At 48.1% G+C, this 18,334-nt stretch overlaps 1 protein-coding gene across 1 annotated transcript in view; it reads left to right on the plus strand.

Moving 5' to 3' along the window:
• Positions 1–506: 506 nt before the first annotated feature.
• The window catches only part of LOC139276259 (E3 ubiquitin-protein ligase Midline-1), a 329,304-nt gene continuing 311,476 nt past the window's right edge, over positions 507–18,334 (plus strand). Inside the window, exon 1 of the mRNA XM_070893986.1 lies at positions 507–570. The gene's annotated coding sequence lies outside the window, so the exon portion shown is untranslated. The remainder of the gene's footprint in view (positions 571–18,334) is intronic.

The following is an 18,334-nucleotide window of genomic DNA, read 5'->3' on the forward strand; positions in this document are numbered from 1 at the left end:
GGCTGTAAAGCATTTTGGGATGTCCTGAAGTCATGAAAGGTGCTGTATAAATGCAAGTTCTTTCCTAGGGAAACATAATATAAAAGTGACCATGAAGCTGATGGATTGTTGTAAAAACCCAACTGGTTCACAAAGGAAACCTACCATCCTTACCTAGTCTGGCCTATATGTGACTCTAGTCCCACACCAACATGGTTGACTCTCACTGCCCTCTGAAGTGGCCTAGCAAACCACTCATTACCAACGATTCAAGAAGGCGGCCCCACCACCACTTTCTCAGGGTGGTTAGGGATGGCTAATAAATGCTGGCCTTGCCCGTGATGCCCAGATCCCGAGAATGAATTAAAAAAATATTAAGTTCCTTGCGCAAGCAGTATGACTGGCGAGCTATGGATGTACCCCTCCAGCCCTGAGAGGGCGCAATACATTCTCCCGCAGGCCCTTACAGCCGGTTACAGCACGATGTACAGCAGGGGACCACTGTGCATTCTTGCACCTCGCAACACCTTCTTTATTTCCATTTGTGAGGTAGAAAGGCACCAGAATGAGTGACGAGGAGATTAACAATAGGTTAGTAATATAAACTTAAAATAAGGCAACCGGAATGAAATTGATTTGACGATTGTGAGAGCTAAAGCTTTAAAGTTGCAGGAATGCAGTCAGTGTCAAACCTTGCTGTCAAACAATTTCTTAAAAGGGTTTGAAATTTAAAATGCTTTTCCATATTTCAGAGGGAGAATGAAATGATATGATTCCTGTAGCAAGAATTCCACCGCAACTGTAGATACTGAGCAATTTGTCCTTACATTTTTAGTATGTTATGTAAAGGCTCTTGTTACTGCCTACTCAATGTGTGGTACCATTTATAATTTACAGCCTCTATATGTAAATTTAATGCTCCAATATGTTTCAGGGATAAAGATAAAGTGATTTATTCCAGTCTGGCTGAGTGTGTGTTGCAAGGCTAGAGGTCTGTCAGGGACTTTTAGATAAAAGTCGTAAAGTGTAAAAGCAGACCTCAAGTGATTTATGAAATGTGTTTGAATATTGAGTGCGTCATTGACTTTGAAGGGATTCCTCTCGACCTTTAGCCTTTATAACACATACTGGGTTAGGAATTCACCTGCCCCCACTTTCAGGGCTAGAAACAGTGGTGCGGGCAGCTTGCACCCCAACCTGGAGGCTTGAGGCAGGCCTGAAATTAGGCCTCAGGCCTCATGGATATTATATGAATGAGTCTGTCATGGCTCCATGGGCAACTCGCCCTTCTGAAGAAGTTGAATTTCGAGTCTCCTGCCTTGCCAGGAGCGGCCTGAAGGTACGTTACAGGACGGGGGTAGAGGGGCAGAAGTGACAATGGGTCGGGGGAAATTGCGAGTGCTGTGGTCTCAGGGTGGGTGCACCTTCTGGCTCCATGGCAACGATTTTGGATTTCATTGGCAGCCTGTGGGGCCGCTGATGAATGCTGAGCGGGCTGGGCCCGGCACGTGCTCTACTTATCAGCAACCAACTTTGGCATGGGGACCTAAAACGATCATTAGGCCTCTCGTGCCCAAGGTTCTCACGCATGCTCCTAGCCTGCACCAGGAGTGCACGAGTGGAAAATTCACCCCACGGTAGCTGCTTTTATTTCCTACTTTCATCATCACAGGCGGTCCCTCGAACGAGGATGACTTGCTTCCACATGAGTTCACAGATGTTTCAATGAAGGACCCGGTGTTCCAGTCCTGAACTCCAATCGAAGGGGTGGAAGATGCCTGTGTGTGGATATTTTTTAACGTGTGGTGTCCGCTGCATACGGGCTCGACAGAGCTAGGCCTTTATCCAGCGGCAAGGGTTGAACCAGGATGACTGGAGATCTGCTCTGCTGCACGGACCTAGTGCACACACATTGCAGTGTGGGCAGGTCTGTGCTGCCCCTGGCCCTCGGCTCTTGTGGGTCCCGTACCCTCATTCGCCGCACCACTGCCACGATCTCTCGCCGCTCCCCCGCCACAAACAGCTTTAAACTTTAAGCTTCAATTGGGTCACACGGATATTCTGTGGAAGAGAAGTCTGCAAGTGTTGCAAGGTCTTTTTTCTCCGGGCTGCTCCCAGACAGGATGATAATGTTGACAAGTGCTCGTTGGTCACGAGTGACCCGGGCAGTAACTGTCAGTGTGCGGTGGAGACAAATGAGTCCTCCTTTGCTTCAGGGGGAATGATCCACCATTCATCATCTGAGATCTCCGTGGAATTTCTGGGAATCCCTTGCTCCAATGCTGGAACATTCCTAGTTAGTCACAAGCTCTGGTGTGGAGAAAACAGGATTTAAATTTTTTTGGAATAAAGGTGGCTTTGTTAAAAAACATGCGGTCGACATTGTGAATCGCCAAGACGCTTGGAGCGATGCCAGGACGTGTCATTAGTGTGGGTCAGTGTTCATTTCAACGGATGGAAAATTAAAAGTAAGAAAGAAAGGCTTGCATTTATATAGCTCCTCTCAGGACCTCAGGTCGTAAAAACATTCACAGCCAATGTTTTTAAAGTGTAGTCACTATAATATAGAAAACATTGCTGCCAATTTGTGCACACACCAGATTCCCACGAACAGCAATGTGTTTTTATTGATGATGGATGAGGGATAAATATTGGCGTGGGCACCGAGAAGAACTCCCCTGCTCTTCTTCAAAATAGTGCCGTGTGAACTTTTACATCTACCTAACGGGACACATGGGGGCCTTGACTTAACCTCTTATCTGAAAGACAGCACCTGCGACAGTGCAGCACTCCCTCAGTTCTGTGCTGGAGTGCCGGCCTAGATTACGTGCTCAAGCCTCTGGAGTGGGACTTGAACCCACGGCCTTCTGACTCAGAGCCGAGAGTGCTATCCACTGAGCCATGGCTGACACACCAGGGCATCCTCACTTGCGTTCCTGACAGGTGCTTCTATCGTCAAAGCTTTGTGCCGAGGGTGCAAGGGGTGGAGTTGCTCTCGGTCGGTAGGGTGATAGCGAATCACCAGTCCGTTTTACACTCCACCCAACCAGACTTCAATGGCCAAGAAAATTGAGTGGGGTGTTAAACTGGCAGCTGATTCGCTGTCATCCTTTTTCTGCTAACAGCCAAGACCAATTTCTCCTCCCACCCTCCTCCCGCCACTGCAATTCTCAAAATGTACCAAACAGTGTGTCCGGTCATAAATATTGTTGAATAATTTTTTGCTGTCAAATATCACTGAGATGGCTTTTAAATAACTTCTATGTCTGTGTTTAAAGCTATATTCCCAACAATCCTCACCGCCATTCCTTCATATCTCCATACCCACATCGTTCTCCATCATTCAGATGAAGATGTGATGCAACATCAGAACAGATCTGCAGTGCTCTACAGGCCTATGGGGCAAGAGCAGGGGTGTATCTCTCTTGGATCTCTCTTTCAAAGAGCCGGAACAGGCATAATGGGCCGAATAGCTTCCTTCTGTGCTGTAAGATTCTATTGCCGATACTATTCCCTTCTCATTGCTTCCTTCCCTTGGGTGCTCCTCGCCAGATAGTTTTCTCTCCCTGCACAGGCTCCAGCAGAAAGAGACCACCCTGCGGTAAAAGGCCAGTATTTATACACTGAACGGAGATACCAACGCTCCTCTGTCTCTGCTTTGGCGCTATCTTGAGGCACCTCAGCCTCTGTGTCACAGCTCCTGCCAATAATCGTGACCATGGGCAACGCTTTCAACGGAGTGGTGGTTCAAAATGCAGGACAATGGCCATTAAACGCGGTTGGAATGTTTGCCAAAGTGCCTTCTCGGAGCTGAGTTCTTTCGAGCTACATTTTATATATTTGAGCTGCACAATGCAACCGACTGAAAGATTAATTCTAAACTGATCTGGCAGGCGAGCCGTTGAATCGAACGCCAGAATGTTGTCGAAAGCAGTGACAGAAATATTGCCGGCCGTGTAACCCGGGGAACAATGGGAGGCTGCAGGTGGTGAACAGGCAGATGCTGCATTACACGCTCACCACCCCTTCAGTACCGGAGCTCTTCCAGCTGTAACTGCAGAATAGAAGTTTACACAGAGCTGGCGAGTTGGGGTCGAGGATGGTCCGGCAACCGCACACCCAGGATGTTTAATATATGTTGATTAGAAAGAAAGATTTTGCATTCGCATAGCACCTTGAACATCACTAATTGCCCTTGAGAAGGTGGTGGTGAGCCACCTTCTTGAAGCACTGCAGTCCGTGTGGTGAAGGTACTCCCACAGTGCTCCCACAGGAGGGAGTTCCAGGATCTTGACCAAACGACGATGAAGAAACGACGATATACTTCCAAGTTAGGGTGATATGTGACCTGGAAAAGAACCTGAAGGTGATGGTGTTCCCATGCGCCCGCTGCCCTTGCCCTTCTAGATGGTGACGATTGTGAGTTTAGAAGGTGCTCCTGAGGGAATCTTAATGAGTTGCTGCAGTGCATCTTGTCGATAGCATACACTGAGCGGTGTGCCAGTGATGGAGGGAGTGCCTGTGACTTTAGGCGTTAAAGTAGCAAACTAGCTACAATTGGTTCCTGAACCACAGGGATAGGTGGGAGAAAAACTAATCCGGTGTTCCTGGTTTTTGATTGTTAGCCAGTGACTCTTGCATGTGTATAGATCGAATTCAGCCTGATGATCTCTGCTTTTAAATCGCCGACTAATGTCCACTGTGCTCGCTGACCTACACTGAACTTTGACCTTTTGTTTCACTTCCTTCACACAACCATTGATGGCCATGCCTTCAGCCACTTGGCCCTAAGCTCTGGAGTTCCTCCCTTCGACTCCTCCGTCTCTCTACCTCTCTTCCCTCCTTTAAGACGCTGCTTAAAACATACCTCTTTGACCAAGCTTTTGACAACCTGCCCTGATCTCTCCTTTGGTTCAGCGTCAATATTTTGTCTGATTACGTTCCTGTGAAGAGCCTTGGGACGTTTTATTACATTAAAGGCGCTATATAAATGCAAGTTGTTCCGTGGGAGGTGGTCGCGGACCTGCGCCCCGGACGAGAAGTCATTTGCGGCCCATTAGCACAAACAACCCCCAATATCTCTATTCGCAAGCTCCCATTTAACCCAGGTTTTCATCCACCTCACAAATGCCAAATAGAGAATTTTTATCATCTTTCGCCAACCTTGAAATATTTAATCTGGGACCAATGCAAACAGAAATACCCAATCACTAGCCCATTCCATTTAACTGTAGGCTTTTCCGACCAAAATACAAATACTTGACATGTATTTTTGCCCTGAGTTTGCTTGCTGCCTTCCCGCACTCTATTGGGGCTGCTCCCCTCTCCCCTCGTGCTCTGCCTGAATAGTGTCAGCACTGAGGTAAATTTATACCCTCACAAAGCTTGCCTTGTAATTTATTCCATACGCAAATAGGATATTCATGCTGAACAAACAACACCTTCACAGCATGCTGCATAAGCCTCACATCCTGCACGGGTCAAAGGTTGCTAACCAAATTATATGCTCCTTAACATCATTTTATTCAAGGAGTTAGACGTCATAATTATAATTACAAAAAAATGAGTAGTTGATGGCCAGACCATGCCTGAATAATCTGATTTTTTCGATATCTTTTTTCTTACTTGCATTTGTTCTTCACAAGAAACAGATGATTTTATAAACTTGTCAGTTAAGGGCCAGCACACACCAAGCACATAAATAAGCTGGGCTGTTTCTCCTATACCTGGTCTGACACTGCTCTAACTGATCATCTTTTCCTCCTTTTTCCACCAATTTTTTCCCCATCCCCTCCTCTCCTCTCTCTTGCAGACATTGGGGCTGAAATTCAGCCTCCCGAAAAGGCCTCTTTCCGCCGGAAAGCGGTGGCCAAGCGGTAGAGTCAAGTGGCCGCCGCCAGCGAAATTCACCTCGGTGATTTTACCAGCAGTCCCCATTTCCGTCCCGCTGCTGCCAACCCCTCCTAAGTGCATCATCAAAGTGTGCACCGCTGATCTCCCGCACCTCCATCTAAATGTAGCTGCACAAATCTCCGGGCCGCAAGCGGTGCCACCGACAGTTTTTGCCGTGCTTTCCGTGTGTTTTCACTGTGTGCTACATGGCTGTGCGGCAGCCACTCCAGGGGAGGGTGCACTGCTGTGGCCGCCATTTTATTTTTTTTGTCGGCCGACTGCCAGGTCGGCCCGACAATTATGCCCCCAGGTTCGGCCGAGCCGCCAACAGGCAACCTGGCACCCCCTCCTGAGTGCCAGGCCGCTGGCCCGGCCGAAACCACTCCCTGGTGGCCCAGTGGACCTAACTAAAATAATCGCAGAGCTCGCAGCGGCCCTCCCCTTTAAGTGAAGGGGAGAGACATGATGACGCAAACACGCGTCGTGACGTCATCACCGCTTCACTGATGACTGACAGCAGCAGAGACTCCGTCACGCCTCCACTTCTGTCCCTCTCGAGTGCTCACCATTATGAGCGATTTCCGGTCCGCTCGAAAAAAAATGACAAAGAGCTGAATATCGCGCAAGAGACCACCTCATCCACTGCGGTGGAGAAAACACATCATCAGCGGTAGGTGTGAGCCGTTTCGGGCGGACCCGAATTTCTACCCAAGGTATAGCCCCAGACTGTCACCAGTCTCCATGCCCGAGCCTAGCCATGGATGGTGAGTGTCAGATGACTTCTCTAATGCTGACACTACCCTCCCCCGTCTGCCACATGGAATCGCCCAATATCCATCCAGTAGCAATGGGAAGCAAGGACCCTGCACTATTTTTTTTTCCCCTCCAGATTCTGGAGAGACTGAAGCCTTTAGTAGCTGTCTTGGTTGAGGTCAGCTGATGACACATTCCAAACAAGGGTTCAAATCTGGCACCTTATGGGTGTTTGTAGTCACCAGGTATCAGCCATGGCTCAGTGGTAGCACTCTTGCCTCTGTGTTAGAAAGTCAAGCCCCACTCTGGAGGCTTGAGCACACAATTCAGCCGACATTCCAGTGCACTACTGAAGGAGTGCTACACTGTCAAAGGTGCCATCCTTTGGATGAGATGTTAAACTGATGTCCCGTCTATCCTCTCAGGTAGATGCAAAAGATCTTATCGCATTATTCAAAGAGGAGCAGGGGAGTTCTCTGTGTCCTGGCCAATATTTATCCTTCAACCAACACCACTAAAACAGATTATCACGTTATCATCACATTGCTGTTTGTGGGAGCTTGCTGTGCACAAATTGGCTGCTGTGTTTCCTACATTACGACAGTGAATATGCTTTAAAAGTACTTCATTGGCTGTAAAGTGCTTTGGAATGCCCTGAGGTTGTGTAAGGTGCTATATAAATGCAATTTCATTCTTATTTAAAAACAGGATTTGTCAGATTGCTGTATTAATGTACCTTGCAGCTGGGAAATGCTTTGCATAAGTACTTTGCTGGTTAAAGAAAACCTTTGGTGGGGCCACTGTTGGAACACATTTAAGTTTAAGATATGCTTCATTGATAACTAACAGGGTGTAGCATAAAATTCAACAGGCGTGACCTTGCCTCATTAACATGTGTGCAACATGGCTGTTGATTTAAGAACTCTCCATTGCTGCATTTGTATGCTTGACTAGAAGCATTCTGGGCAGGGAAGCATTTGGCAACATTCCAGTTTCATTACTGACCGACATTCTTTCCCAATTAACACTATTTTATTTTCTTTTGTTTTGCTTGTCTGCCCTATATTATCGGCGCACAATGCAAATCTGTGCATGGTGGCAGAACAGATTGTTTCACTGGTGGTTTGATAAAGAGTAGAAGAAATGTAAATGAGCTTCTGGCTTCCGAGCTGCACAGCTTCAAAACGCTCGCTTCTTTCAGTTGTTCTTGGACGTTGCTGGCAGGGCCGGAATTTATTGCACAGACCCCGATGAACTGCTGGTGGGCCGCCTTCAACCTTGTTGTGGGGGTGCTCCCAAGATGATAAGGAATTCCAGGATTTGAAGGCCCAAGGCGGGATGGTCAGGGGAACTTCGAAGTAATGGCATTCCCACGACACGGATGAATACTATTTTAAACCCTTGATTCTAATATAAAGTTTGGAAACAATTTTTCATAATTTTTTTGGTGGGGGAGGGAGGGGATAGGTTTTTTTGTGCTTATCAAGGCTACCTATTGGTCAACTGATATATGCAAGTACCTAGTTACCACCTTGAAAGAATCATAAAATTATAGAATCATAGAAATTTACAGCAGAGAAGGAGGTCATTTCGGCCCATCGTGTCCGTGCCGGCCGACCAAAAGCTATCGGGGTAGAAATTCAGCGCCGCCCCAAACGGCTCGCACCTACTGCTGTTTTCAGCACCGCGCTGGATGAGGTGGCCTCTTGCGCGAAGTTCAGCTCTTTGTCATTCTTTTTCGAGCGGACCGGAAGTCGGTCATAAAGGGGGCAGTAGTGCGGCGGGTAGGAAGTGGAGGCGGGACAGAGTCTCTGCCACTGTCAGTCATCAGCAAAGTGGTGATGACGTCATGATGCATGTGTGTCACCATGTCTCTTCCCTTCACTTAAAGGGGAGGGCCGCTGCGAGCTCTGCGATTCTTTTAGTTAGGTCCACTGGGCCACCAGGGAGGGTTTCGGCCGGGCCAGCAGCCTGGCATCCAAGAGGGGGTGCCAGGCTGACAGTTGGTAGCCCGGTCGAACCCGAGGGCATAATTGTGGGGTCAACCTGGCAGTCGGCCGACAAAAAAAAAAATGGCGGCCGCGGCAGTGCACCCTCCCCTTTAATAGCCGCCGCACAGTCATGTTGCACACACAGTGAACACAGTGCATCGACAGAAAAAACTATCGGGGGCACCGCTCAGCAGCCCAAAGGTTTTTTCCCCTGAATTTAAATTGCGGTGCAGGAGATCGGTGGTGCACGCCTTGATGACGCACTTAGGAGGGATTGGCCGCAGCAGGGCGTAAGGGGGGACCCCCGGAAAAAGCACCGGGGACAATTTCGCGAGCGGCGGCCATTCGACACCGCTGTGTGGCCGCTGCTTTCTGGCAATAAGAGGCATTTTCCAGCCTATTCCCACTTTCCAGCTCTTGGTCCGTAGCCCTGTAAGTTACGGCACTTTGAGTGCACATCCAAGTATTTTTTAATGTGGTGAGGGTTTCTGCCTCTACCACCCTTTCAGGTGGTGAGTTCCAGACCCCCACCACCCTCTGGGTGAAGAAATTTCCCCTCAAATCTCCTCTAAACCTCCCCCCAATTACTTTAAATCTATGCCCCCTGGTTGTTGACCCCTCTGCCAAGGGAAACAGGTCCTTTCTATCCAGGCCCCTCATAATTTTATACACCTCAATCAGATCTCCCCTCAGCCTCTTCTGTTCCAAAGAAAACAGACCCAGCATCTCCAATCTTTCCTCATAACCAAAATTCTCCAGTCCAGGCAACATCCTTGTAAATCTCCTCTGCACCCTTTCCAGTGCAAACACATCTTTCCTGAAACGTGGTGAAGGAACTGCACACAGTACTCCAGCTGCTACCCAGTGTTTTATACAGTTCAAGCATAACCTCCTTGCTCTTGTATTCCATGCCTCGACTAATAAAGGCAAGTATTCCATGTGCCTTCTTAACCACCTTATCTACCCGGCCTGCTATCTTCAGGGATCTGTGGGCTTGCACTCCAAGGTCCCTTTGTTCCTCTACACTTTTCAGTGTGCTACTATTTAATGTGTATTCCCTTGCCTTGTTTGACCTCCCCAAATGAATTACCTCATACTTATCTGGATTGAATTCCATTTCTCACTGTTCCGCCCACCTGACCAGTACATTGATATCTTCCTGCAGTCCACAGCTTTCTTCTTCACTATCAACCACACAGCCTATTTTAGTATCATCTGCAAATTTCTTAATCGCCCTGAGCCACCCGCAGCGTCGAGCACTGAGCGGTCCCTGAGCCACCCACAGTGCCACAAGCATCTGCTTGGGGGGGTGGTGGGGGGAGAGAGCGGGGTTGTGGGAAGAGCTTGGGGGGAGAGAGAGAGCTTGGGGGGGGGAGAGAGAGAGAGAGAGAGAGAGATTATGGGGACAGAGAGAGAGAGAGAGAGCTGGGGGGAGAGCTGGTGGGAGGGAGAGGGGAGAGAGGAGAGAGAGAGCTTGGGGGGGTGGGGCGGGGGGGAATTGGACAGGAGAGTGGGAACTCAGTAAAGACGGATCACGTTATTCCAACCCCCTGATTTATTCCAACTCGATGCGTGTGTTACAAGGGACATCGTTGGGGTGGATGAAATCCAGAAGTCACGATTCTGTCACTATTCACTACATACCCAATAAACCTGTTAACAATCTGCACACAATGCTCCATCTGTGGCGGAGGGGGTTGGGGGGGGAGCGTGGGTAAGGTCTTACGCTGTCCTCTGTGGCTTCTGAAATCAAAATGGATCGAATTACAAATTGGAAATTCACTCAGAATTTGGGCTGGGCGGTTCCAGAAACACATTCAGAGGAATTTCAAGGTGTGGCTTATCCTCTAAGGGGACTAATCAGCAATAGGTTATGTGAAAATGGAGAGCCAATCAGAGAAACGGCTGCCTTTCAGTTAGTACAAATAGACGCAGCCTTGATATATACCACAAAAAAGCAAGGGACCCAGTATTGAGCCCTGCAGAACCTCACTGGATACAGTCACAAAAACATCCATCAACCATTACCCTTTGCTTCCTGCCTCTGAGCCAATTTTGGATCCAACTTGCCACTTTGCCCTGGATCCCGTGGGCTAATACTTTTGTGACCAGTCTGCCATGTGGGACCTTATCAAAAGCCTTGCTAAAATCTATATACACTACATCATACGCACCGCCCTCATCGACCCTCCTGGTTACCTCCTCGAAAAATTCAATCAAGTTAGTCAGACACGAAGATTTATCCTGTCCCTCAGGATTTTTTCCAATAATTTTCCCACCATCGAGGTTAGGCTCACTGGCCTGTAATTACTTGGTCTATCCCTTTCTCCCTTTTTATACAAAGGTACAATGTTAGCAGTCCTCCAGTCCTTTGGCACTAGACCTGTAGCCAGAGTGGTTGAAAAATGATGGCCAGAGTCTCTGCTATTTCCTCTTTTGCTGTTCTTAACAGCCTGGGATAGATTTCATCCAGGCCTGGGGACTTATCCACTTTCAAAGTTGCTAATTCCCTTAATACTTCCTCTCTCACTATGTTTATCTCGTCTAATATTTCACGTTTCTCCTCCCTCATTACAAAGTCTGCATCGTCCCTCGCTTTTGTGAAAACAGATGCAAAGTATTCACTAAGAATCATACCCACGGCTTCTGCCTCCACACACAGATTTCCTTTATGGCCTCTAATAGATCCCGCTCTTTCTCTAGTTATCCTCTCGCTCTTAATGTGTTTATAAAATATTTTGAGGTTTTCCCTGATTTTACTTGCCAACATTCTTTCATGCTCTCTCTTTGCTTTCCTGATATCTTTTTTAATTACACCCCTGCACTTCTTATACTCCTCTAGAGTTTCTGTAGTATTGAGTTCTCGATATCTGTCATAAGCTTCCCTTTTTTTCTTTATCTTGCCCTGTATGTCCCTTGACATCCAGTGGGCTCTAGATTTGTTAGCCCCACCCTTTTTTTTTAAGGGAACATTCTTGCTCTGTACCCTCAGGATCTCCTCCTTGAATCCCTCCCACTGCTCTGACACTGATTTACCATCAAGTAGCCATTTCCAATCCACCTTGGCCAAACCCCATCTCAGCTTAGCAAAATTGGCTTTCCCCCAATTGAGAACTTTTTTTCCTAGTCCACCTTTGTCCTTTTCCATAACTACCCTAAAGTTTACTGAATTATGATCACGAGCACCAAAATGCTCTCTCATTGATGCCCCTTCCACCTGCCCCTCTTCATTCCCCCAAACCAAGTCCAGAACCGCCCACTCCCTTGTTGGGCGTGTTACATACTGGCTAAAGCAGTTCTCCTGAATACATTTTAAGAATTCCATACCCACTGTACCACTCACACTGCTTTTTCCCAGTTAATAATAGGGTAGTTGAAATCCCCCACTATTACAGCTCTATACTTTCTACACTTCGCAGCAGTTTGCCCACATATTTGTTCTTCTATCTCCCTCTGACTGTTTGGGGGTCTATAGTACACTTCCAGCAATGTAATCACCCCTTTTTTGTTCTTCAATTCAACCTTGTTTGATGATCCCTCTAACATATCATCCCTTCTCACAGCTGTAATTGTTTCTTTAATTAATACTGCGACCCCCCACCCCCTTCTTGTTTACCCCCCTCTCTATCCCATCTGAAAACCCTGTAACCAGGAATGTTGAGCTGCCATAACTGCCCTTCTTTCAGCAATGTCTCAATAATAGCTATAATATTGTACTCCCAAATGTCTATCTGTGCCCTCAGCTCATCTGCCTTTTTCCTGTATTCCTTGCATTGAAGTATATACCATTTAATGGTACCAAACTCCCTTGTTGTCTATTTTGCAGCCTTTGTTTCCTCTGTCTTCCAAATTCACTTTCTACTTTTCTGCTGCCCAATTCCAGCTTTGCTTCTCTCCCCACAGAATCTATTCTCCGGTTCCCATTCCTCTGCCAAACTAGTTTAAACCCTTCCCAACAGGACAAGTAAAACCTCCCGCGAGGATACTGGTCCCAGCTCTGTGAGGTGCAACCCGTCCGGCCTGTACAGGTCCCACCTCCCCCAGAAATGATCCCAATGCCTCAGGAATCGAAAGCTGTCTCACCTGCACCATCTCTCCAGCTATGCATTCATCTTCTCTATCCTCCTATTTCTGTACTCACTAGCACCAGCAGTAACTCAGAGATTACTACCTTTGAGGTCCTGCTTTTTAATCTCTTTCCTAACTCTCTAAACTCTGCCTGCAGGACCTCATCCCTCTTTCTACCTATGTCAATGGTACCGATATGGACCATGACCTCTAGCTGTTCACCCTCTCCCCCCAGAATGCCCCGCAGCCGCTCAGTGACATCCTTGACCCTGGCACCAGGGAGACAACATACCATCCTGGAGTCACGTCTGTGGCCGCAGAAACACCTGTCTGCTCACCTGACTATTGAATCCCCTACCACTATTGGTCTTCCATTCTTCTTCCTCCCCAGCCCTCCCCGCCCCCAGCTGTGCAGCTGAGCCACCCGTGGTGCTGTGAACTTGGCTCTGGCTACACTCCCCAGAAGCACCATCGTCCTCACCAGTGCTTAAAACAGAATACTGGTTGGAGAGCGAGATGGACTCAGGGGATTCCTACATTACCTGCCTAGTAGTCCCCTTCTGTCTGGTGATCACCCACTTCCTTTCTGCCTGCACACTCTTTAGCTGCGGTGTGAACACCTCTAGAAACATGCTATCCACGTAGCTCTCAGCCTCGCGGATGCACCTCAGTGACTCCAGTCACCAAAACCCGGAGCTCGAGTTGCTGTAACTGGTGACACTTCTTGCACATGTGGTCATCCAGAAGACAAAGGAGAGAGAACCTTCTAATGGTATATAAGGTACTAAGTGGAATAGCGTTGTTAACAAGTTAAACCACACAAAGGGTGATTAATACTTGGATTGCTTCTCAAGCTAGGATGATGCAGGTTCCAATCATTGAAGACATAGTGCGATGATGGGATGGGGAGATTATGGTTCTATGGAGGGACAAGGCTGAGGAGCTGAATTACATTCCTCAGTAGTAGTTATGTTAGTATGTAACATGTGGCGTTATTAGCCAATCCTTAACTGGTGCAAATTGCAAGAGGAAATGGCGAACCAGCTTATCAACTGAAGACCCTGCACCCCCCATCTCCCCCCCACAACCCAACACCCCCCCATCCACTGCACACCACATCCCACACCCCCCCCACAACCCCGCATTCCCCCACCCTCCAACCCTCCCACAACCCAACACCCCCCACCCTCCCACAACCCTACCCCCCACAACCCCGCAACCCCATCCCCCACCCCCCACACAACCCTGCACTCCCATTCCCTACACCCCCCCCACAACCCCGCACCCCTCCCATCCCCGGACCCCCCCAACCCCGCACCCCCCATCCCTGACCCCCCCCACAACCCCGCACCCCCCACCCTTCAACCCTCCCACAACCCCACACCCCCCCATCCCCGACCCCCCCATAGTCCTGCACCCCCCCATCCCCGACCCCCCCCATCCCCGACCACCCCCCCACAACCCCGCACCCTCTGTTGTGTCCTTAGATGCTCTAACAATGACTCCAGTTTAAGTACAACGCATTGCCTCATGTAGTGACCTTAGTCCTTTATTAGTTAACTCCAGAGTGAGGATCACACCTGGTGGCCTGCCTTTTATACTAGGCCAGGCACACCTGTACAGGTAACCTACAGTGTCCTACTGCTGTACCCTCTGGTGGCACACTTTGATATGGTACCAACAGTGGCCATGTAAGATACATGACACCCCCCCCATCCCCGACCCCCCCACACAACCCTGCACCCACATTCCCTACACCCCCCCACAACCCAACTCCCCCCCCCCCCACAACCCCCATCCCCCCCACAATCCAACACCACAACCCTGCACCCCGCCATCTCTCCCCACAACCCGATACAACCCCACCCCCCCCACAACCCCATATCTCCCCATCCGCACCCCCCCACCACAAAACCACCCCCCAATGACCCATGGCGTTTCACAGAGGTGTAAAGAAAAATAATGGATACTGAGCCAAAGAAGGAGATATAAGAAGAGGTGACATAAAGCTTGGTCAAAGAGGTGGGTTTTAAGGAGAGTCTTAAAGTAGGAGAGGGAGGGGCTTAGGAGTGAATTCCAGAGTGTGGGGCCCAGGTAACATTTGGCATGGCTACCAATGGTGGGACAAAGACGGGGGGAAGTTGAAGGTCGGGGCAGAACTATAAGGCATATCTCGGAAATATTCTGACCAATGTTCTATGATTTATGGAACAACTAACCAAGAAAATTGCCATTTCTGACCAGAAAGACATTTCTTTCTTAAATGGCTGGAACAGCTACTAGGATTTTCTGCAGGAACCATGAGCTTCACGTACTACTAAATAGCCTTCAGATAGCTCTAGCCCAACCTTTAACCTTTAGACCCCATTTCCAGTTAAAAATACCCTACACCTTGAGTTAATAAATGCTAGAAATCGCCTCCCAGTCTGGATCGTTGAACTTTGCTCAGCAAAAAACAGACCTGGGACTGTTTCCACACACAAGGTTAGTTGTTTAGCTTTGACCCAAAAATCCAACCCTAGGGTCGTTACAAATATCCCGGAAAGTCCTTGACTGGAGTAAGCTAATCCTTTGAGTATTCTGTGTTCCTTCTGGTTTTCCAGAATAGGCTCCTCTTATATCCTCTTACACCTTTGATATTCTGCATGTTTCCGACACTGAATGTGGGAAATTGGAAAGAATGCTCAAATCATTGAGGATTTCTTCAGTCTGCAATACATCCCAATTCAACTGAAGGCGATTTAAAGGGACATTCCCCTTTTCTTCAAAACAAAAAGGGATACCTGAGTATGTTCCTTGCTTACTAAAATGTTATGTTCCCATTATCCCCAAGATTTCCTGTTATTTACAGGAAACCTGTGTACAGATGCAGGGAAGAAAATACAAAATGAAGGAAAATGACCAAAGACTGAAATGAAAGAGTAGCAGGTGAAGTCTGATTATGATCTTGGAAGGCTGAAGTTATAAATCTTCCTTAAATGTACATCGGTTAAAACAAATCCAAACATGAATGGAAACCGTTTGTTCTGTTTCCATGCTTTGTCTTGATGTTTTTCCCACATTTGTATGGATAGAAAAATTCAGGGGATCCCACCCCCCTCATTAAAATCTAGCATTTGTGGGCGGGAGGGGGCTGTGTGCAATGTTACAAGGGCAGAGTATTTTGTGGCGAGAGAGGAGGCCCGAAACAAAGGGCTTGCATCTCTTCTGTCAAGTCGCCAACAAACATTATGACACATCTTGATAAAAAAAGTTACGTCATTGTGTTGGCCGTTTGCAAGCAAATGAGAGATGGAGGCCTTTGGCTCAGGTGCCCCTCAAAGAAGTATAGCCCAGGTGCATCTGTTGCTTCAGTAATTATGTGCCTGGTGCCTCACGTATTGTAACTGTATACAGATGCCGCGTCGAGAATCCGGAACCCTCGGGACCCAGGCCATTCCGGATACCGGGCTTTTCCGGACTTTTGGTCATCTTTCTGACGTCACGAATCCGGAAACACCCGAGCCCAGGTTCGGATATTTCCGGATTTCGGAACGTCAGAAGGCGGGGGGGGGGGTTGGGTCTGCCGAGGAGTTGTTTGGGCCGGCCGGCCCTGACGATGAGGTCGTCGGGCCGGGGCCCCGTCGCGGAGGAGGAGGAGTTCGGGCAGTGGCGAGGCCCCAAGGTAAGGGCAGCAGCGGCGAGGCAAGACCCGAGGTCAGGCAGAAGGCGGGGCCTTGAAGTCGGCAGTGTCGACGGGTCCAAATTCCGTAACATTTTACGGATTCCGCGCAACCCTGCCACCAATTGGTCTGGGGTCTGGATTCCGGAACTCTGGATTTTTGACGCTGCACCTGAGGAAACAATCTAGATTTACAAATTAACAATTCGAATCGCTGCCCAATAAGTTCCAAGTGGATTCCTTAGTTATCTTGAGAGGAACTCTGAAACAACGACAGCACTGGGAATTTGTTGTAGGATAGGGAAGCATTTTTGCAGAAATGTTGCAATCCTAAAATCCATGGGGGTGAAATTGCCCCGTCCCCGATTGGGGGCGGTAACCTTCTGGGGTTGGGTCTTTTAGTGTCTGGCGCTAAATTGGGCCTACCACCCCTCCAAGGAAGCAGAGCACAATCTCCGTGAGTCAGCCGACAAACAAAGATGGCGGCCCAGGGTGTTGGTGCCCTCCCCTTTAACAGGTGCCCTGAGAGCGGATGTCTGCCAGTTTCACGACTTGCAAAGTTGGTGTTGGCATACTCCCGAGCTAGCCTTGCGGCTCGTGAGGCACTTTCCCCCGTGGAGCGGTAAGGGGTTGCTATACACGCTGATGATGTCATCACCGGTTGCGCGATGACCCGGGGTGCTAACTGTGGCAGCGCCTCTGAAATTTCCCGGGCAATTTCCCCTGGGCAAAAACTGCCTTGCATCTCATTAGCGCCCCGGAGCTATAAAAAGGGGCAATTTCATCCCCCATGTCAGTGTAGCAGCTTGTCAAGACTTCTTCGACAGCACCTCCCAAACCCGTGACCTGTAACATTTTGAAGGACAAGGGCAGCAGGTACATGGGAACACCATCACTTTCAAGTTCCCCTTCAAGTACCCTTCGATTAATCAAATATCAGGAGGTAATACAATGTATACAGTTTACATGTTTGTATCATGTTTATACGGACTGTACCACTTTGGACCCTTTTCATCACTGTCGTCATTGTTGGTGGCCTCCTCACCTTAGCAGAGGTTTGTAAAATGGTGATAGGACCGCACTCAGTCAGATTGGATATGTTAGTTAAATGGATGGGGATGAAATGATTAGAGGGCAGAGAGTCAGTGCCCTCAGGATCATGCTAAAACCCAACTGGTTCATTCATGTCCTTTAGGGAAGAAGAAGTGCCATCCTCACCTGGTCTGGCCTGTCCCACAGCAACATTGTTGCCTCTTAACCATCTTCTGAAGTGGCCTAGCAAGACACTTAGTTGTATGAAAGCGCTGCACCACCTTTGCAGGGCAACTAGGAATGGACAATAAATGCCGACTGTGCCAACAACACCCCGAGAATGAATAATAAAAATAAATTCAGTAAACAAGCAAGTAAAGCACTCACATTGATAAAAAACACTCGCACACTCTGCTTTTCATCTTACCATTTTACCAATAAACGCATAAAAAGGTTAAAGTTCACAAGCACATGGCGTGGTATGAGTATTGAGATCACGGTGTCTATTACTCATTGTTTATTTACTACTCAGAAATGCAATTAGTCACATCTGGATTTTCCAGTTAGCCACATGTGACTAGTCACTAATGTATTGGACAACCCTGAATTAAAGTGAGTGACAGGGCAGGCAAGCAGGCTTCAGTATAAAATAGAGAGCGAGGTTTTCCGATGCTTGTGATAAGAGATGGGAAAGCATTAAAAAAAAATCAAGAGTAAAACGACTCCTGGTTAGCTGTGATTCTGATCCACTGAGTGCCCCTTTTTTTTTAATTGGCTGAAAGCAGGCTACAGTAGGGGCTTCTCAAACAGAAACATTTGCTATCACAATAATAGTCACAGTAATAAAATGTTCTAACAGGTGGTAGGAAATGACAGGCATAGTAAAACATTCCAGAACAGAAAGTTGTTCTGTTTATTAGAAAAAAAGTGGGCCCCTTATCGTAACCCATAGCAACTG

Source organism: Pristiophorus japonicus, chromosome 11 (genome assembly GCF_044704955.1).
Source record: "Pristiophorus japonicus isolate sPriJap1 chromosome 11, sPriJap1.hap1, whole genome shotgun sequence".
Lineage (NCBI taxonomy): Eukaryota > Metazoa > Chordata > Chondrichthyes > Pristiophoridae > Pristiophorus > Pristiophorus japonicus.